The sequence below is a fragment of the Oryctolagus cuniculus genome, chromosome 18 (genome assembly GCF_964237555.1).
Source record: "Oryctolagus cuniculus chromosome 18, mOryCun1.1, whole genome shotgun sequence".
Lineage (NCBI taxonomy): Eukaryota > Metazoa > Chordata > Mammalia > Lagomorpha > Leporidae > Oryctolagus > Oryctolagus cuniculus.
In genome coordinates this window covers 38,082,653-38,099,870 of record NC_091449.1, presented here as the reverse complement: position 1 = coordinate 38,099,870, position 17,218 = coordinate 38,082,653, and the positions used below count along the sequence as shown (strand labels likewise).

Below are 17,218 nucleotides of genomic sequence, written 5' to 3'. Positions count from 1 at the left end.
AGGCCATTGCTATGAAGAAGTCCTCCTGGCCCAGTCACCGTGATTTGGCTCGGGGAAGGCGCCCGGCAAGGTGCCCTGGGCTGCTTTGCTGGTCAAGTGCACGGAGCCGCCCTGCCAGCCTTGTGGGTGTGAGTTTGAGTTCTAGTGCTGAACTTCATCAGCAGTGTAATTCCATTTATGCGATTACATAATTAAATTGAGACTTGACTTGTGCTTTTTAAAAGATTATGTGACCAGATGTAGTTTGAACAAAGGCCAGCTTTGAAAAAGGGGCTCTTTGCACACTCCCTTTCTGCTAGGCTGGGGCTCCGTGCCTCCTTGTTTCTCTCTCCTGTTCCCCCCACCCCAGGTATGAGTCAAATCCAGTGAGTGGTTAATAAACTGATGGGATTATAGCATACATACTTTTATCTTAAAATACACTTTCAATGTGTTTGGAAACAAAAATAAAACCTTGTGGAATTCAGATCTCGTAGCAAGCTTGGAAGATCCGCCTTCCCACACCGGGAGAATAATGCGCACGGACATTTCAAATGGCTTTTCATCAAATCAGATTTTGAACAGAAAGTTTTAGGACGAGTCCTGAGTAACCGAATTAGGGATTGGCACACTTCATTCTGAAAGTAAGTCAAGTTCAACAGAATGGAATCTATGTCTACCATAAAGCTACCACTTTTTGAGAAACTCTGTAACTTTGGGGAAATCTATCTCTGGTACTCAGTAATATTAGCATATTTAATTCAGATACATACATTAATCCAGCAGAGAATTTTTATAGTAATTAATTTTATAGACAAAAAAATGCTAATAGTTTTAGATGAAATTCAGCCTTTATCTCAAAGTGCAAGCCTACTCAGACAAAAATCACAAAACAACAGCATACTTAAAGCCTACAGAGAATGTGAACATTCTAATTTTTCTAGTCAGTATAAACTGTTCCTTATAAAATCCCGACAAGTCGATGCATATGCAGCAGCTCCTATTAAGATGCATTAGTGCCATTAGGTAATGAAACTACTGAGGGGTGCTTTCTAGTGCTTCAATTAAGGGTTAAACCACAGACCAAACTCAGCTGGAGCCCAGTCTAGATGCAAACTGTTATCTAAGGGCCCAGTCTCACTTCTGAGTGGATTGCTTCCAGAACACAAAAGCACCACATTAAAATGCTTGTTTTGTCTGAAAGTTTGTTCTTTTCCGTTTTAACCAAAACTGGGGCTTTCCCTAAACTCAGAGAGCAGGGGAGGGCACTCGTGCCCTCCAGCCTCGCCTCCCGCCTGCAACCTAGTACGTGCACAGGACAGAGATGCTGAGTGAACACGAGGACGGTGCCTTGCAGAAATTAACGGGGTCTGACCCAAAGCACTGTGCTCTTTCCTTTGAGATCCTGAAGCTCCTGCTTGCTCCCACTGGAGTCTATTGAAAGTCAATACTGGGGCCAGCGCCCTGGTGCAGCAGGTAGAGCCGCCGCCTGCAGTGCCCGCATCCCATATGGGCGCCGGTTCAAGTCCCAGCTATTCCACTTCTGATCCAGCTCTCTGCTGTGGCCTGGGAGAGCAGTAGAAGATGGCCCAAGTCCTTGGGCCCCTGCACCCACGTGGGAGATCCGGAAGAAGCTCCTGGTTCCTGGCTTCGGATGGGCTCAGCTCCAGCCATTGAGGCCATCTGGGGAGTGAACCAATGGATGGAAGACCTCTCTCTCTCTCTCTCTCTGTAACTCAGCCTTTTAAATAAATAAATAAATCTTTTAAAAAGTCAATATTGGTTTTCATGAAAGAATCCTGAGGGCCTTATAGTTTGCTAATTCTCTCCTCAGCTGTATTTAATTTGCTATTTAACTAGATCTTTGAATTTTAAATGGAAATGAGTCTATTTTTTCATAATACGATGTTATTAATAAGCATTTAATTTATAATTAGAAAATTTATGAGCTGCCTAAATATCCAATAATTATAAATTAACTGAATGATAAAATAAATTACAGTGTGTCTATTTGATAATTATCTAACTACTGAAGTTGAAATTACAGTAATCAAGCAGCAAAAGACAAAACAAAAAATAATAAAAGATATATAAATTACATATATGCTCTTCTTATGAGTATGGGTATAAGTGGCTACATTAGAATAGTTATAGTAGGGGCCGTTGCCGTGGCACACTGGGTTATCCTCCGCCTGTGGCACCGGCATCTCATGTGGGTGCCTGTTCTAGCTCCGGTTGTTTCTCTTCCAATCCAGCTCTCTGCTATGGCCTGGGAAAGCGGTAGAAGATGGCCCAAGTGCTTGGGCCCCTGCACCTACATGGGAGACCAGGAAGAAGCTCCTGGCTCCTGGCTTTGGATCAGCACAGCTCCGGCCATGGCGCCCATCTGGGGAATGAACCAACGGAAGGAAGACCTTTCTCTCTGTCTCTCCCTCTCTGTAAGTCTACCTGTCAAATAAATAAATAAAATCTTTAAAAAATTAGTTATAGTAGAAGGATTCTAATACAGATAAATCTTTTCCTCTTCCAAGCTTTTTAAAAAAATTTATTTGAAACTCAGAGTGAGAGACAGAGACAGCAAAAGTTATTCCACCTACTGGTTAACTTCCCAAATACCCACAAATACTTCAGGCCAAACCAGGAGTCTGGAACTCCATCCAGGTTGCCCACATAGGCAGCCCGAACTGTGGGTGATCCCGTGAGTCCGCCTGCCCAGCCCATGCAGAAGGTTAGCCTGACTGCCAGCAGGTGGCAGGAGCCCTGGGCACATTTTCCCCCCACTCCCACCTTCTGCCAATCAGGTGGATAGCTCCCGGTGTGGCCCAGGCCCATTAGGACCACCTGGAAAGCCTAGCTACGTGACCTTCAAGCTGATTGGCGAAGCATAGCAGCGCCAATGTCAGCTCTATATAGAATTAGTGTTGCCCTGAATTATCTGTGCCCTCTCTGCCTGCCCTTTAAAAGTTGTGCATGGTCGTGACCAAGGTGGACATGTTCACAGAACCTTGTCTCAGGTGCTTCCTGCTGAAGAGCTCGGTCGCCCCACGGACGCTGACAGCATGGGCCTTGCGGTATGAGCCCGCACCGAACCCCAGCAGCAGGGCCACCATCTGCTGCCTTCCTAGGCATATTAGCAGGAAACTGGATTGGAAGCAGAGTAGTTGGGATCCAAAGCAGCACTCCAATATGGGATGCAGTGTCCCAAGCACTGGCTTAACCTGCTGTACCACCACACCTGCTCCTTACAGACTTTCTATAAGGACGTTTCATTGCTGTTACTAGTAAAAACAGTTGTTTAAAACACATTTTCCTTCCTGATAGAACTTCAGGAACAAACTCTACCTATGAGGTCAGAATGAGCGCTTGTTTAAATATTGTCTCTGTTGGTGAACACTTTTAACAAGCAAAAAATCCATTCTAGAGACCAGCTTATATTCAAAATCCTCTTAGTCATTTTGTTTGGTTTTGTTTATTTAAGATTTATTTTTTTTTAAAGGGAGAGTTACAGAAAGAGAGGAAGAGACACACAGGGAGAAAGAGATCTTCCATCTGCTGGCTCACTCCCCAAATGGCCACAATGGCCCAGGGCTGGGCCAGGCCAAAGCCAGGAGCCAGGAGCTTCTTCTGGGTCTCCCATGTGTGCAGGGGCCCAAGGACTTCGGCCATCTTCTGCTGCTTTCCCAGGCCATAGCAGGGAGGTAGTTTGGAAGCAGAACAGCCGGGACCTGAACCGGTACCCATACGGGGGTGCTGGCATTGCAGGTAGCAGCTTAACCTGCTATGCCACAACACCAGCCCCTGTTTGTTTGTTTTAAGTTGATAGAACTTAAAACCTTAAAAAAAAGAGATTCAAAAAGCAGAGTAACAAAGAGAGGGAGAGGCAGAGAAATCTTCCACCTGCTAGTTCACTCCCCAAATGCCCACCACAGCTGGGGCTGGACCAGGCGGAAGCCAGGAGCTCCATTTGAGTCTCCCACATAGGTGGCAGGGATCCAAATACTTGGGCCATCACCCGCAGCCTCCCAGGCGCATTAGGAAACTGGATGGGAAGCCGGGCTGGAGTTCTATCCCAGACGCTGTCTCCGATACGGGATTACAGGCGTCCCCCGCGGCTGCTTAACCTCCTGCACCACACTGCCTGTCCCATTTGGAATCCTCAGTGCTATTCTGTCCTGGAGTTGAGCTCAGGAAATTGCAAGCCACGTGCTTGCCTGTGTCACGGCTAAGATGCTCCTGAATCTATTCTTCATTTCTCTCTCACACATAATTAAGAATTATAGCTGCCTTTAAATCTCATCAATTAGGAAGGGAAAGTGTCTTCCCATTCTACAAAGTGTACTTGCTTTTCAAAACCAGCTTGAAAAAAACCCTAGGCCGTGCTTAAGGGGGACTTCGTTTTAAAGCTCTATCTTTTGCTAAATAAGTGATAATTTTACAATTTTAAGGGGGGAAAAAACCAACCTCTTGGCTGTGAACTTGCTAACCACAGTACCTTCTTGCACTGGAGAAGTTGGGGTTTTCTTTACCTTGTTTGGGGCTGGAACTTGCTGTTCGGAAAAGCTGGGAACATCTGTAGCATCAGCCCGCCCCTCGGTTTAGGGACCGTCCATTCTTCCTTCTCGCAGGTGTTTCTGTGGGGTGTTCTCCGCAGACAAAGGCACTCCCTCCCAGTTACACCTCCTACATCAGCACTCCCTCTCCTGAGACGGCAGGAAAAAAAGGATCAAGAGCCAAACTGCACATTTCAGGATTTGTTTTGCTTTTTTTTTTTTTTTTTTTTTTTTTTTTTTTACCGTGTTCCTCGGGTTTGAATAATTCTCTGGTCAGACCCTAATCTTATATAACCCAGTGACCATCATGAGTGCTCTTCTGTTTCCATTTACTCTGCCGAGGTCCAAAGATGCGGCTGGTTTATGAGGATCAGTGCGGATGGGTCAGCGGCCAGCCGCCTGGCTGGGCAGTGCTGAACTCCCCCTTCATTGCTCTTGTCAACTCGGAAGGGATTTTTTTTTATTTTTTTTACCTTGTGAAAGGCCCATCAGCAATGAATCAGTGAAGTGAAGACGACATTTGATTTGTGAATTTAGATTCTATAAAGTGACTCCGCTTTGGTGGCCTGTGTAGATAAAGCAAACGTCATGATAAGGTGGCAAGTGCAATTCCACAAAACCAAATTTATTGCACATTTGAGGAAATCATCCTATTTTAAAATGCCATAAATCCTAAATTGAATATTACTTATTCCCATGAATTTTGATTTATATTTTGAATATTTTTAATGGGATGCTAAATAGCCCAGGCTGGAAGTTATGAGTTTATGCATTTCTTCTCGCGGGCTATTGTGACTTTCCGCAGAATATATTGGCCATTCTTAAGATTTTATTTGTGTGGACGGCCGTGGGCGTGGGGGAGGGGATTGGTGCACCTGCTGAGAGAGTCCTACAGGGAATGATATGGATGCTGGTTATACAGAAAGGGAGCTGGCTGCAGCCTTCCTTCCTGCGAGCTCATAAAGGAGCCTCGATCTCCCACCCAGGGACTGGCAGCCCCCCTCCGACTGCTTCCACCCCCATCAGACATGCTCAGAGTCCCCTTCCTATCTCAGTCGCACTGATTCATTAACGATTGCATAGGCTACTGATGATCTGCCCATCCCTGTGTCCACACCACCGCTGCTTGCTCATAGCTAAGGCCTCACGGAGCCTGCACACAGGGAGTCTCCTGTTTCCCAGATGACTTTAGGCCACTGCCTTTTCTGGTTCGTTCAGTTTCCCCTTTGAGGGATAAAAAGAAAACCCTTTTCATTTCAACGCTGCCTGTTGAAGCGCTGAAGAACAGCTACACCCAGTTACCTTTAACCAAGGAAAGATCCAGAAAGATCCTTTTGTCCTGTGATTGAACGTTGGCAGCTTCGCAGGCTCCCTGTGGGTGGTGGGAAGACCACGTGGGTGGGGTGGCCGTGTTGGGCAGGGCAGATGGCTTCCGGGTCCCCGTGTCTGACCTCACCTGGCACAGGGCCTCTGACCAGGAGACACCTTCAGGTTTCTTCCTCACAACCAGGGACACCTGCTCCTCTGTCTGTGAGGCCCACGGCTGGTCCTGAGTCAAGGGAAACTTCCTGCCCCCTTGGAAGGTGTAGCAGAACAGGCTCTCTATGCCGATGGGTGCCGGGTACAGCCATGGCGCCTCCAGCACTCTCTCTCAGCCGCTTGGGGACACTACCGCATTGTGAGCACTGTGGAGAGAGCACAGCACCTGCCAGAAGGGACTTCAAATCCCAGCAAGGTGGGGCCTTCTAACTTCCAGGACCTGAGCCCTGCTCAGCCTCCAGCCCCGACGTGAACCATGCTGTTCTATGTACTGATACCGGGTCTTCTCTTCTCCGGGCACGCAGAAGGGGAGAGGCACACATATAGGCCTTGTTATACAAAGCTGGGGCATTCTCTGGCTCCACCCAACACCCACGCTTCAGCCACCAGCCCTACCCAGGCTAAATTTGGGCAAGCTGCACACTGCACAAATAATATGACCCACGTGTGACCCGGCTGGCCTAGGCTTCCGCTGGGACCGTCTACTACATGAATGCAAGTGGCCTCCCGTGGTGGCCTGGGTTTCTCGCCAGCACGGAGGTGGTGGTTCCTAAAGGGAGAGTCCAGGGAGAGGTGGGGGCAGAGCTAAGGGAGGGAGAGAGGCAGAAGCTGTGCCCTCTTGCTGACCTGGCCTCCGGAGCCACTGTCTACCCCAGGCTGAAGGGGAGGGGAACCAGGGTGCCCCCTTGTAAAGGGAGGAGGCTCAAAGCACTTGCACAGCTTTCTATTTTATTTTAAAGATCTATTTATCTATGTGAAAGGCAGAGTGACAGGGAGAATCTTCCAGGCACTGGTTCACTCCTCCAATGACTGCCACAGCCAGGAATCAAGAAGTTTCTAGGCTGGCACCGCGGCTCACTAGGCTAATCCTCTGCCTGCGGCACCGGCACCCCGGGTTCTAGTCCCTGTTGGGGCGCCGGATTCTGTCCCGGTTGCTCCTCTTCCAGTCCAGCTCTCTGCTGTGGCCCGGGAGGGCAGTGGAGGATGGCCCAAGTCCTTGGACCCCGCACCCACATGGGAGGCCAGGAGGAAGCACCTGGCTCCTGTCTTCGGATCGGCACAGTGCGCCGGCCGTAGCAGCCATTTGGGGGGTGAACCAACGGAAGAAAGACCTTTCTCTCTGTCTCTCTCACTAACTCTGCCTCATTAATTAATTAATTAATTAAAAAAAAAGAAGTTTCCAGAGCCAGAAGCCAGGAGCCAGGAATCAGGAACTCTGAGTGGCAGGAGCCCAAATCCTAGGACCATTGTCCACTGTCTACACGGCAAGTCTGGCGCCTCCTCGTGCACATCAAACACCACTGAGTTATTTCTGGACCTCTGCTCTAGGGGCGCAGACACCAGAGCAGGCTGTGTTCTCCCTTTTACTGGCAATGTCTCTGCCCCTTTTGTGAGTGCTTGGCAGGCTCCATCCAACCTTTAAAGCCCACGCTTCAAGTCTCTCTCCTCCTTCAAATACCCTAGGGTGGGGGCAGGCAGTCGGCCCTGCAGTTGAGCCGCTCCTTGGGCACCCCACCAGAGTCCCTGCTCCTCCACTTCCAAGCAGGCTTCCTGCTAGTGCTCACCCTCTCGTGCTCGTAGACGATGGCTCAAGTACTCGAGTCCCTGCCATCCATGTGGGAAACCTGGGTGGAGTTCTCCCACGCTTCTGTCTTGGGCCTGGCCCAACCTGGACCATTACAGGCATTTGGGAAGTGAACCAATGGATAGGAGCTATCTCTGTGTGTCTCTCTGCTTTTCAAACAAAATGGAAAGAAAGGGGAAAAATGAAAAATAAATGTAAGATATCCCAGCATGCCCCAGGCAAAGTTGGTCCCCTTGCCCCCCTGCCGCCTGCAGTCCATTCCTCCCCTTCCACCTCCACCTCCTCCTCCTTCTTCTTCAAAAAGATTTATTTATTTGAAGGCAGAGTTATATATATAGAGAGAGTTTCTTACATATGCTGGTTCACTCCCCCAAATGGCTGCATCAGCCAGGACTGGGCCAGACTGAAGCCAGGAGCCAGGAGCTTCATCCGGGTTTCCCATGTGGGTGCAGGGACCCAAAGACTTGGGGCATCTTCTGCTGCTTTCCCAGGGTCATTAGCAGGGAACTGGATCAGAAGTGGAGCAGCTGGGATTTGAACTTGTACCAATACGAATGCCAGCTCTGCAGGCAGCAGCTTAACCTGCTACACCATAGCACCAGCCCCAGTCCACCACTGCAACACTGGAAGCCTCTCCTCCTGCCCCTTACACAGGTGAAACTCCCCTGGGGTAGGAAGCTGGCACAGTGCTTAGCCTGGAGCGGGCATCATGTTTGCATATGGAAAATGTTGGCTCCGAGGAGCTTAGGAATATGGCAGTTGTCTCAGGCTAGCATTTTCCAACATGGGATGTGTGCAAACTGAACTTCATAACAGAAGGTTTAGGTCAAGTGAGTTTAGAAAAACCTGCTTCCTCTCATTTTTCAAAAATGCCTTTCTTTTCATTTATTTGAAAGTTAGAGAGGCGGATGGACAGAGATGGAGAGACATCTTCCATTCACTGGTTTACCCCCCAAATGCCCTCACCTCACCAGCTGGAGTTGGGTCAAGTGGAAGCCAGGATCTGGGAACAAAATCTGGGTGCCCCACATGGGTGGAAGGATGCAAAGTACTCGAGCCACCATGTGCTGCGCCCCAGGGTGTGCATCAGCAGGAAACTAGAATCAAACAAAGCTGGTGCTGGAAGGCAGCCACTCTGGTGTTGGATGCGGGTACCCCAAACAGTGTCCAAATTCCATTTTTTTGCCTGCTCCCAAAATCCATTTTTTTCCCATTTCAGTCTTGGAAGCTCATAGATACAAATATTTCAGTAGAGCTGCATGTGCAGCTTAGCTCATGTGAGCTCTGGGGCAGCCTGGATTTGAACTCTGACCACTCTTGGACCCTCTTTTCTCTGACCATAAATGCTGATGAAATTCTTATTCCCCACCACATAGAGATGTTAATGTGAAAGAATAAAGTAGAATAATTCACAAAACACCCTTGGATGTGTTAGGAATTCAGCAACTATGGAATAATATCGTTATCTTTAAAGACTGGGAAATCCTGCCACAAATTATTACATTAGTCTTCAAATGTATTGGATGGTGGAATCATTTTGTTCCGATCACACAATAACCTACAGCTGTAGATGATAACGTCAAAATTACTCTCTGTAAATTAGATAATGCTTTAAAACTAGACAAATGCAAAGTTGTCAGAACTCTTAAGTGACTGTGTATGGAATAAAGCTAGAATGAGCGGTCAATGAATGAGTGCTTGCACATTTTTCTCATTCAGATCTCTTTCACTGATGGCTGCTGTCCCTTTGGAGAAGTCACCTTGATGAATGTGTTTCGGATGTTTTTCAGCAGGTTGTGTCAGCAGCCAGCAGTGAGAAGGAGGAGAAGCCCGAATGTGCGGTGCTCTTGCTCCGTTTATGGAGCCCGTCACCAGCTGTTCAGCTCTGGCTCTGTGGTCCTCGCAGGTGGGTTCAGGAAGAGACCCTGCCTTTGCGGCTTCTGCTTATAGGAGACTTGTTATTTTCCCTCAGCAGGCTGCTGATGAGTTTGCGAGCTCCCAGAATTCCTGGGCCCGAGGTGGCTGCTGAAGTGACCGTGGGTATGCAGGACCCGAGGGGAGGCAAGTAAAGTGGCCTTCAGCACCCTGCAACCACACCCCTTTGCTGCAGCGCCCAGTCCTCATCCGTTCTCAGGAAACCACTCCTTTCCCAGGCCCCCGCCCCATGGGGCAGAGTCTACTCCCCTACTCCGCCCCACCCTCCACAACAGAGGTGGGCCCGTGACCCAGTCTGGCCAATCACAATGCCCCATTCGCTTGCTTCAGAAACCCACAGTGACCTGAGGCAGATCAAAGGAGGCCCAGCTGGAACTCCTGGGAGAGAGCCCAGGTGGTCACGCCCAGAGGCATGCGGGACCAAGCCAAGAGCTGCCTTTGTCCAGAAAAACCTCAATGTCAAGCGTACGGAAACTTCTCATTTGATCAAAAGCGGGGAAAGAGGCCATTTGCATCCACTTGCATTACGGTTCCACTCGTAGTGATTACTGTCATGAGTATCTCTGAGGATTTACTGTGTCCGCCGTCTCCTCAGTTCGAACACGCACACTACTTCCCACCCCAACATCCCTGAAGTCAGAATGCATCCTGCCATGGAGGGCTTCTTACAATTGCTTGCAGCCAAGCAGTAGTCATGGCCTGGCTGTCAATGCCTTAACTGATGTCTATTGCTTCCATTTTTTTTTTTTATGAATGCCAAGGTGATATATCATTAAACTCTCTGTCTATATAAATCTTTCAAAAAGTTCTCCAACAAAAATTCATGATAATACGACGTCTTTGGGATACGGCTCGATCACCAGTGGTTTTTTTTTTTTTTTTTTTTTTCCTTTCTTGAAAGGATGCAAAACAATATTGCATCTTGCAATTGGTGGCGTCCCAATCTCTGCGAGGCAGGGGACTGTGCGGATTTCATTGGTGTTGGAGTCAGGGTACTGCTGTGTAAGGAAACCATGGCGTGGGGAGATTAGCTAATCACCCATATCCACAACAAGCTCCCTGGATTGGACAAGTGTGTGAGAAAGCACACGAATGTGAGTCAAAGCAGGTCAGCTCAAGACCCAAACCATAAACACACTTTGGCATCTGGTAAACCTTTCAGATCTGCGGCGGTGACACGGATCATCTTTTCTTACTTCTGCATTAAAAAGAAAATGTTTGGAGCTGGTGCTGTGGCGCAGCAGGTAAAGCTTCCACCTGCAGCCCTGGCATCCCATAGGGGCACCAGTTCAAGTCCCGGCTGCTCCACTTCCGATCCAGCTCTCGGCTGTGGCCTGAGAAAGCAGTAGAAGATGGCCTGAGTCCTTGGGGCCCCGCACCTGCATGGGAGACCCAGAAGAAGCTCCTGGCTCTTGGCTTTGAATCCAGGCAGCTCCGGCTGTTGTGGCCAGTTGGGGAGTGAACCAGAGGATGGAAGACCTCTCTTCTCTCTCTCTCTGTAACTTTGCCCTTCAAATAAATCTTTAAAAAACAAAATGTTCCCGTTCTCTCCCCAAGCTCCAACCTTCTGCTGGAGTTGCGGCTTTAAAAAGCCGGTGCAACCCCCGGCCAGCAGCGGTGCGCATGTGACTTGGGACCTGCAGGACCAGAGCGAAGCCGCGTCCCCGCGCCTGCTGCTTCTCTCCCGGAAGATTCACACCCGGGACCCAGGCTCGCAGTGGACAGAGACCAGTGAGCTTGTTGAAAATGGCCAGGGACGCGGGCTGCCGCGACGTGGCCACAATCAGGATGGGATTTCCTCGGGGAACCACGCCTCTCGGCGCCCCGCTTTTTCTGCACGGCGGCCCCGCCCCCGCTGATGTGAATTAGAACTGTCCAATGTGGCGTCAGAGCTTGGATTCTGGAATAGATGTCCACACAGACAGGCTCGCGTCGGTGCGCGCGGCCATCCTGGCCCCGTGCAGGTCTCGGCGGCTGCGTTTGAAAAGCAGCTTCCATGTGACAATCAGATACGTTATGGCCTTGACTCACGCGACCTCATCTCCCCAAATGAAGTCATCTGTCCCGCCAGGGAAGACAAACCTTCGTTCCAGAGAATCCATCAGCCCCATCCAAGGCCCTCTCTGGTCCTTCGCTCCGGCCAGGGAGCGAGCGAGCGAGCGGTGATCAACCTGACGGGCCCTGGGCAGGCCCTTCGCCTGCCCCTAAATCACAAAGAAGCCAGACGACTCCGCGAAGCACCGGCTGCTACTGTCCAAGCGCCGCCTGGCGTGACATCACCTTTGGACTTGGGGGGCTTGTTTCAGAGCAAGGTCTCTCCTGAGAACAGACCCCGCGGCATTCCAGGGGACGCTGGGAGTTTCTCCTTGTGGTTACTAAACTCTTTAACTCCTGCCAGGTAGCAGTGCCAGGCGCATAATTGCTCACCCAGCCTTTTCATCCCCAGCTATTGCACAACCCATAAACTGTCCAAGAAGGGAACCAATTAGAATGGGAACGAGGCTTCCTGAGCCATACGGGGCGGTTGGGGCAGCGCGGCCTTGCCAGCCAGTGCACGGTTTTTATCGCGTCTGCTGAGGAGGTGAAAGAATTGAGGCAGTGGTGTTGCCCGAGGGGCCCACCTGCACCGCCTAGGCCCCCCAGCCCTGGGCGAGCTCGGAGACGCTCTGCTGAGGCTCCCAGGTGCACGCAGAGCAGGGGGAAGCCTTGACTGCTCGCTGGGAGCAAGGCCAAAATTACAAGTCAACATGATGAATGCTATAGTTAAGTTCACAGTCACACAGGCTCGGGTGAGTGCAGAGATTCTCACAGGAGGCTGCTCCACGTGCATTGGGTGGCTGCCACCAGGGCGTCCCAGAGTGGTTGTAGGATCCTCAGGCCATCAAGGGCAAAGCTGACCTTGCCCAAGGTCACTCGCCTCTTGTTTCATTCGTTCAGGAAACTCTTGCTGTTGGCCCACTCTGTGCGGGAGACACCAGCGGGGCCTGGGGATGTGAGAGACAAACACGGCACAGTGATGCCTCCAATGAACGTGCAGCCGAGGGACACAGCCGGGCACTTCCTCCTGGGCTCTCCCAGCACCTTGTGTGACCTCCTCTCCACGTGGCTGCAGCCCTCACTCCGTGTCTGACACACTAGAGGTACTCAATCAAGGCGTGGTAGGAACGTCCTAACCGGCAGGCTTCGGCTCAGATTCAGTTAGTAGTCCTTGAAGGAGAGGGCGTGGCACCGCCTCCTTTCCCTCAGCCGGAAGTTACATGTATGTGTGCATTTGTACAGGTGTGTGTGTGTGCGCGTGCACCTGCGTGCCCATGTGCACATGCACATTCAGGTGCTGAAGGGAGATGGAGTTAGTAGGCTGAGCGCCCCTGGTTGGGATGACTTTGACTTTGTCCTTTACTGATTACAGAGTAGAAGGGGAGCGGATTGGGCTGGCGCTGAGTTCTGAAATGCTGAATTGCTGCGCCCCGGGGAAAGATCACTTGTGCTCTGTCATTGCACCGACTACACGCTTCCTGATCTCTGACAGGTTTTGCCGAGTCTCCCTTTCTGGCTGAATTTTGAACTCCTTGGAAGCAGGCATAGAGACTCTTTGCTAATGTAATCCCAGGCCCCTGGCTCAGAGCCTGGCCCAAGGTGGCTGTTCCCTGGACCACCTACAGGTAAGCACCCCTTTCTTGTATTTCTCTGACTTTCTCTACCAGGAGGAGTGCTGTTTCTCAACTAGGACTTACTTTGCCTTGCATGGATTGTTGGGCAAAGTCCAGAGACATTGATCAGCATCCTACCTAGGGAGGGAAATTGTGCTGTTAGGTTAAGGATGCTACTAAATACCCTGCAATGCATAGGACAGCCACCCACAACAAAGAATTAGGGGACCCAAAATGTCAGTGGTGCCAAGGTTGAGAAACTCTGGACAGGATTCTGGGCCTTTCTGGAGAATCTTTCCCGCCCACCTGTGCCTCTGTCTGCCAGGAGAGATGAGGCGAAGTGAAGTAACACACACAGCTGTGTCGTAATGGCTGCACTCCACACTCACTCATTTCTTCCCTGTGCTCTGTGGCTGCTGCAGGTTGGGTGTGGGGCTCTAGTTCATGTCTGCCTCACTCGGGGACCCAGGCTGAAGGGACTGCCTCTTTGGGAGCATCGCAGATTACAGTAGTTGCGGGAGAAGGCGTGGAAAGTTGTCCTTTTTTCATTGGCCAATGCAAATCACATGGCCATGCCCAATCTCAAAGTGAGGGTGGGGTGGGGAGGGCAATCTTGCAGCAGACCTGGGAGGGTGTGATTTGTGAACAGTCCTGATGACCAGCCCACATCCTTGTAGATTCATGGTGGGCGCCGTGGGGAAGGCTACCCTGATCACCCTCTGGGTGCTGGGGGGGGTGCCCTGGCTCCATGCTCCCCCCAGGTCTACTCCACCACAACACCTGACACTGCAGCTTCCAGGTCTGGAGGACAGTGTGGCATGTCCCCAGCAGTGCGGCATGTCCCCAGCAGTGTGGCATGTCCCCAACGCCTACCTCGGGGCTTGCTGAGGAGAAGGGCCCAGGAATGACTTTCTGGAGCACTCAGGGACCGGCCAGGCACTTCTCATCCCAGAGGAGGACTCTGAGCACAGGCTGCCGTGTGTGTCTGGTGCCAGGAGCTGATGTCATCAGGCAGTGAAAGGCCAGTGCCTCCGCGCCCACGGCTGGCTGATCCTGCAGGGGTATCAAAGTTCGGAAACCACGATGGCCCATGGTCTCCTGCCCTGGACCTATCCCGTTCTGCCCCCTCATCTCAAGCCCCAACTTCCAAGCTGACCTCCCTCTCTCAGTAGGTCAGCTCTTCTGCTGACTGTGTTCCTGTTGACAGCTGCCCCACCTCGAACCCAGTTTGCCGCCTTGGTGAGAGTCGCTTTCCAGGCTACCTCGCTTGGACAATCCCAACGCTGGTCAGAGCTTAGTCTCACTCCCCCTGTCATTTAGTTAACATTTTCCTTTAACTCAACTCATAATTTCATCTCAAGCAAGTTCACAACTGTTCCAGACAGGTAAGTGGATTGGCCAGCTGATCAATCTATCAATTCATAGATGGATAAGAGTTGAAGGGATAGCTAGATAGATAATATTTCATCCTTTTGGATAATTCTAGGGAATTCCTTTAATATTTTGAAAACTGGTAAAACAAGCTGGCGCCTGGATATTCGCTGGAGTAAAGTTATTTCTTTGATGAAGATTTCCAGCTAATAAATAAATAAAGAAGAATATTGGAATTGAAATATTACTACTTTGTGAACCCTAATGAGTGAGTGGATTTAGGCAACGGTCATCAGTAGCTAGTAACATCACATAAAGAGAGACAACAGACGCCGTATAACTCTCAGTGGACGACTACAGTGCTGCACGTGACATGACCTTGCAGAAGCACGTGGAACTTAGAGCCGACCAAGCCTTGGGACACACCCACCAATGTCCAAGTAATTCACAAGACAGATAGGCGTGTCAATGACCTGCAGATTCAATCAGCAAATCCAGATCGTGGACGACTCTAACAAACAGAGGAGCTGGCTTCTAAGGTGCAACCCTTCCTCAAGAAAATGTGACTTGAGAGAGACAGAGACTGAGAGAGAGACAAATCTAAAGGTTAAAGGAGACTTCGGTGACAGAACAAGCATTGCAAAGTGTGGGCTTCATTTTTATCCCAATTCAAATAATGGTATAAATGTGAACAACTTGACTGGGTACGAGATGAGATTGCTAGGAATTGTGAATTTCTTAGATATGTTAATGGTATTTTTTATTAAAGACTTTTTTTTATTTATTTGAAAGACAGAGTCGCAGAGAGAAGGAGAGAGAGGTCTTCCATCAGTGGTTCACTTCCCAAATGGCTGCAATGGCCAGAGCTGAGTTGAACTGAAGCCAGGAGCCTCTTCCAGGTTTCCCATTGAGTGCAGGGGCCAAGGACTTGGACTTTCATCCGCTGCTTTCCCAGGCCATAGCAGGGAGCTGGATCGGAAATAGAGCAGCCGGGACTCAAACCAGCGCCCTTATGGGATGTTGGCATTGCAGGCTGAGGCTTTAACCCACTGTGCCACAGTGCTGGCTCCTATAATGGTGTTGTGATTAGCTTTTAAAGCCCTTAGATTTTTGGGAAACACATGAAAAATACAGTTGCCCCTTGTAATTGTGAGGGATGAGTTCCAGGATACCCCAAGGGTACCAAAATGTGAAGGTATTCAAATCCCTTCAATAAAATGGTACAGTGTTTGCATGTAGCCCACACAAATTCTCTGACATATTTTAAGTCAGCTCTAATTACTCATAATACCTAACACAATGTAAATGCTACGGATGCAGTTTTGAGGAATAATAGCTAGAAAGAAAAGTCTGCCCGTGCTCCATCCTGACTCAGTTTCCCCCCAGGATTTGCAAGCTGTGGTTGGTGAAATCTGCAGAGACGGAATTGGAGGATACGAAACGCAGACTGTATTTTCAGATGAGATGACCTTGTACCTGGTTGTGCTTTGGAGTAACCTGGGGCTGGGGACAAAGGGCCCAGAGTGGTGGTGGTGGGGTAGATAGGGTGGGGAGGCTGAAACAATGCTAGTGTGTCACGGTCATCCTGCTCTCTCCTCGTTTAAATGCACTTGAACCTTTCTCTAGGAAGAAGTTGATTGAGCCTGAGATGAGGTTACCGAAAGATGGGCAGCCCTGGTGTGCGGCGAGAAGTCAAAGACCCACTGCAGAAGTCATATTCCAATGTGAGTGACCGAAGGGGACCTCATGGAGGACTTGGGCGAGGAATGTTCCAGGCAGAGGACATGACAAGTGTGGAGTCGCCCAGATTATCCAACACCATCCAGGAAATAACCCTGAAAAGCCTTGGAAAGCACCACTCAGACGCTTTCCAATCCACTTGATCAGCTGGGGCACGATGTCTAGTTTGCAACCGAGAACATGGTTGCTTTGAACATGATGTTAATTTTCAGTAGGAGCGCTCCCCTTGAAAATGGAGATGTGTGTGCAAGCCTTATGCTTAGGATTAAAATTTCAAGTGTTTTTAAGATTTTGATTAAAATCAGTTTAATTAAAAAAATGTTAATTGCCTTATTGTCTCTGCTGCTTGCTGTCTGATTCCACCGCTGGGATCAAACCCAGCACCTGCAGGAGTTGCACAAGCTGCCAGTTCTCACAGCCACATGCCAACAAATAAAAGGAAAAGAAAGTTTTTTTTTTTTTTTTGTATTTGTGAATTACGGCACCAATGCATGTAGTGTAAAATAGCCCAGTGTGGTCCCAGCTGAATAGTAAGAGGGTGATTTATTCCCAAGGTTCTGTTTCCATTTTTGCTGTTTATGATAGCATATCAACTGAGCTTTTTGATTGAATTACCGCCTTGTATTCAGGCTGGGACCGTGCATTATTACATATGTAAGTATAAACGCTGATGCAAATGAGTTTCCCTAATGAAATGAGAGGCAGTTTATTTTCCCTTGCATAATGGGTGGTTCTGAGGACCAGATTTATATTCTCCAAGTGAGTACACGCTTATTTTTCAATTTGTCACCCGTTCTTAGCATGAGCACCCCAATAATTCAGATCGGCAAATCTCTAAGCTTTCACATTTTAATGTAGATTTTTTTTCC

The 17,218-nt window shown here is 49.5% G+C and overlaps 1 long non-coding RNA gene across 1 annotated transcript; it reads left to right on the top strand.

Annotated features, from left to right (window-relative positions):
* Positions 1-11,492: 11,492 nt before the first annotated feature.
* LOC103348457 (uncharacterized) lies at positions 11,493-16,679 on the top strand. The gene is made up of 4 exons (XR_516845.4): positions 11,493-11,986; positions 12,526-12,728; positions 13,118-13,250; positions 16,236-16,679. It is a non-coding gene; the product is annotated as an uncharacterized lncRNA (long non-coding RNA).
* Positions 16,680-17,218: the final 539 nt, after the last annotated feature.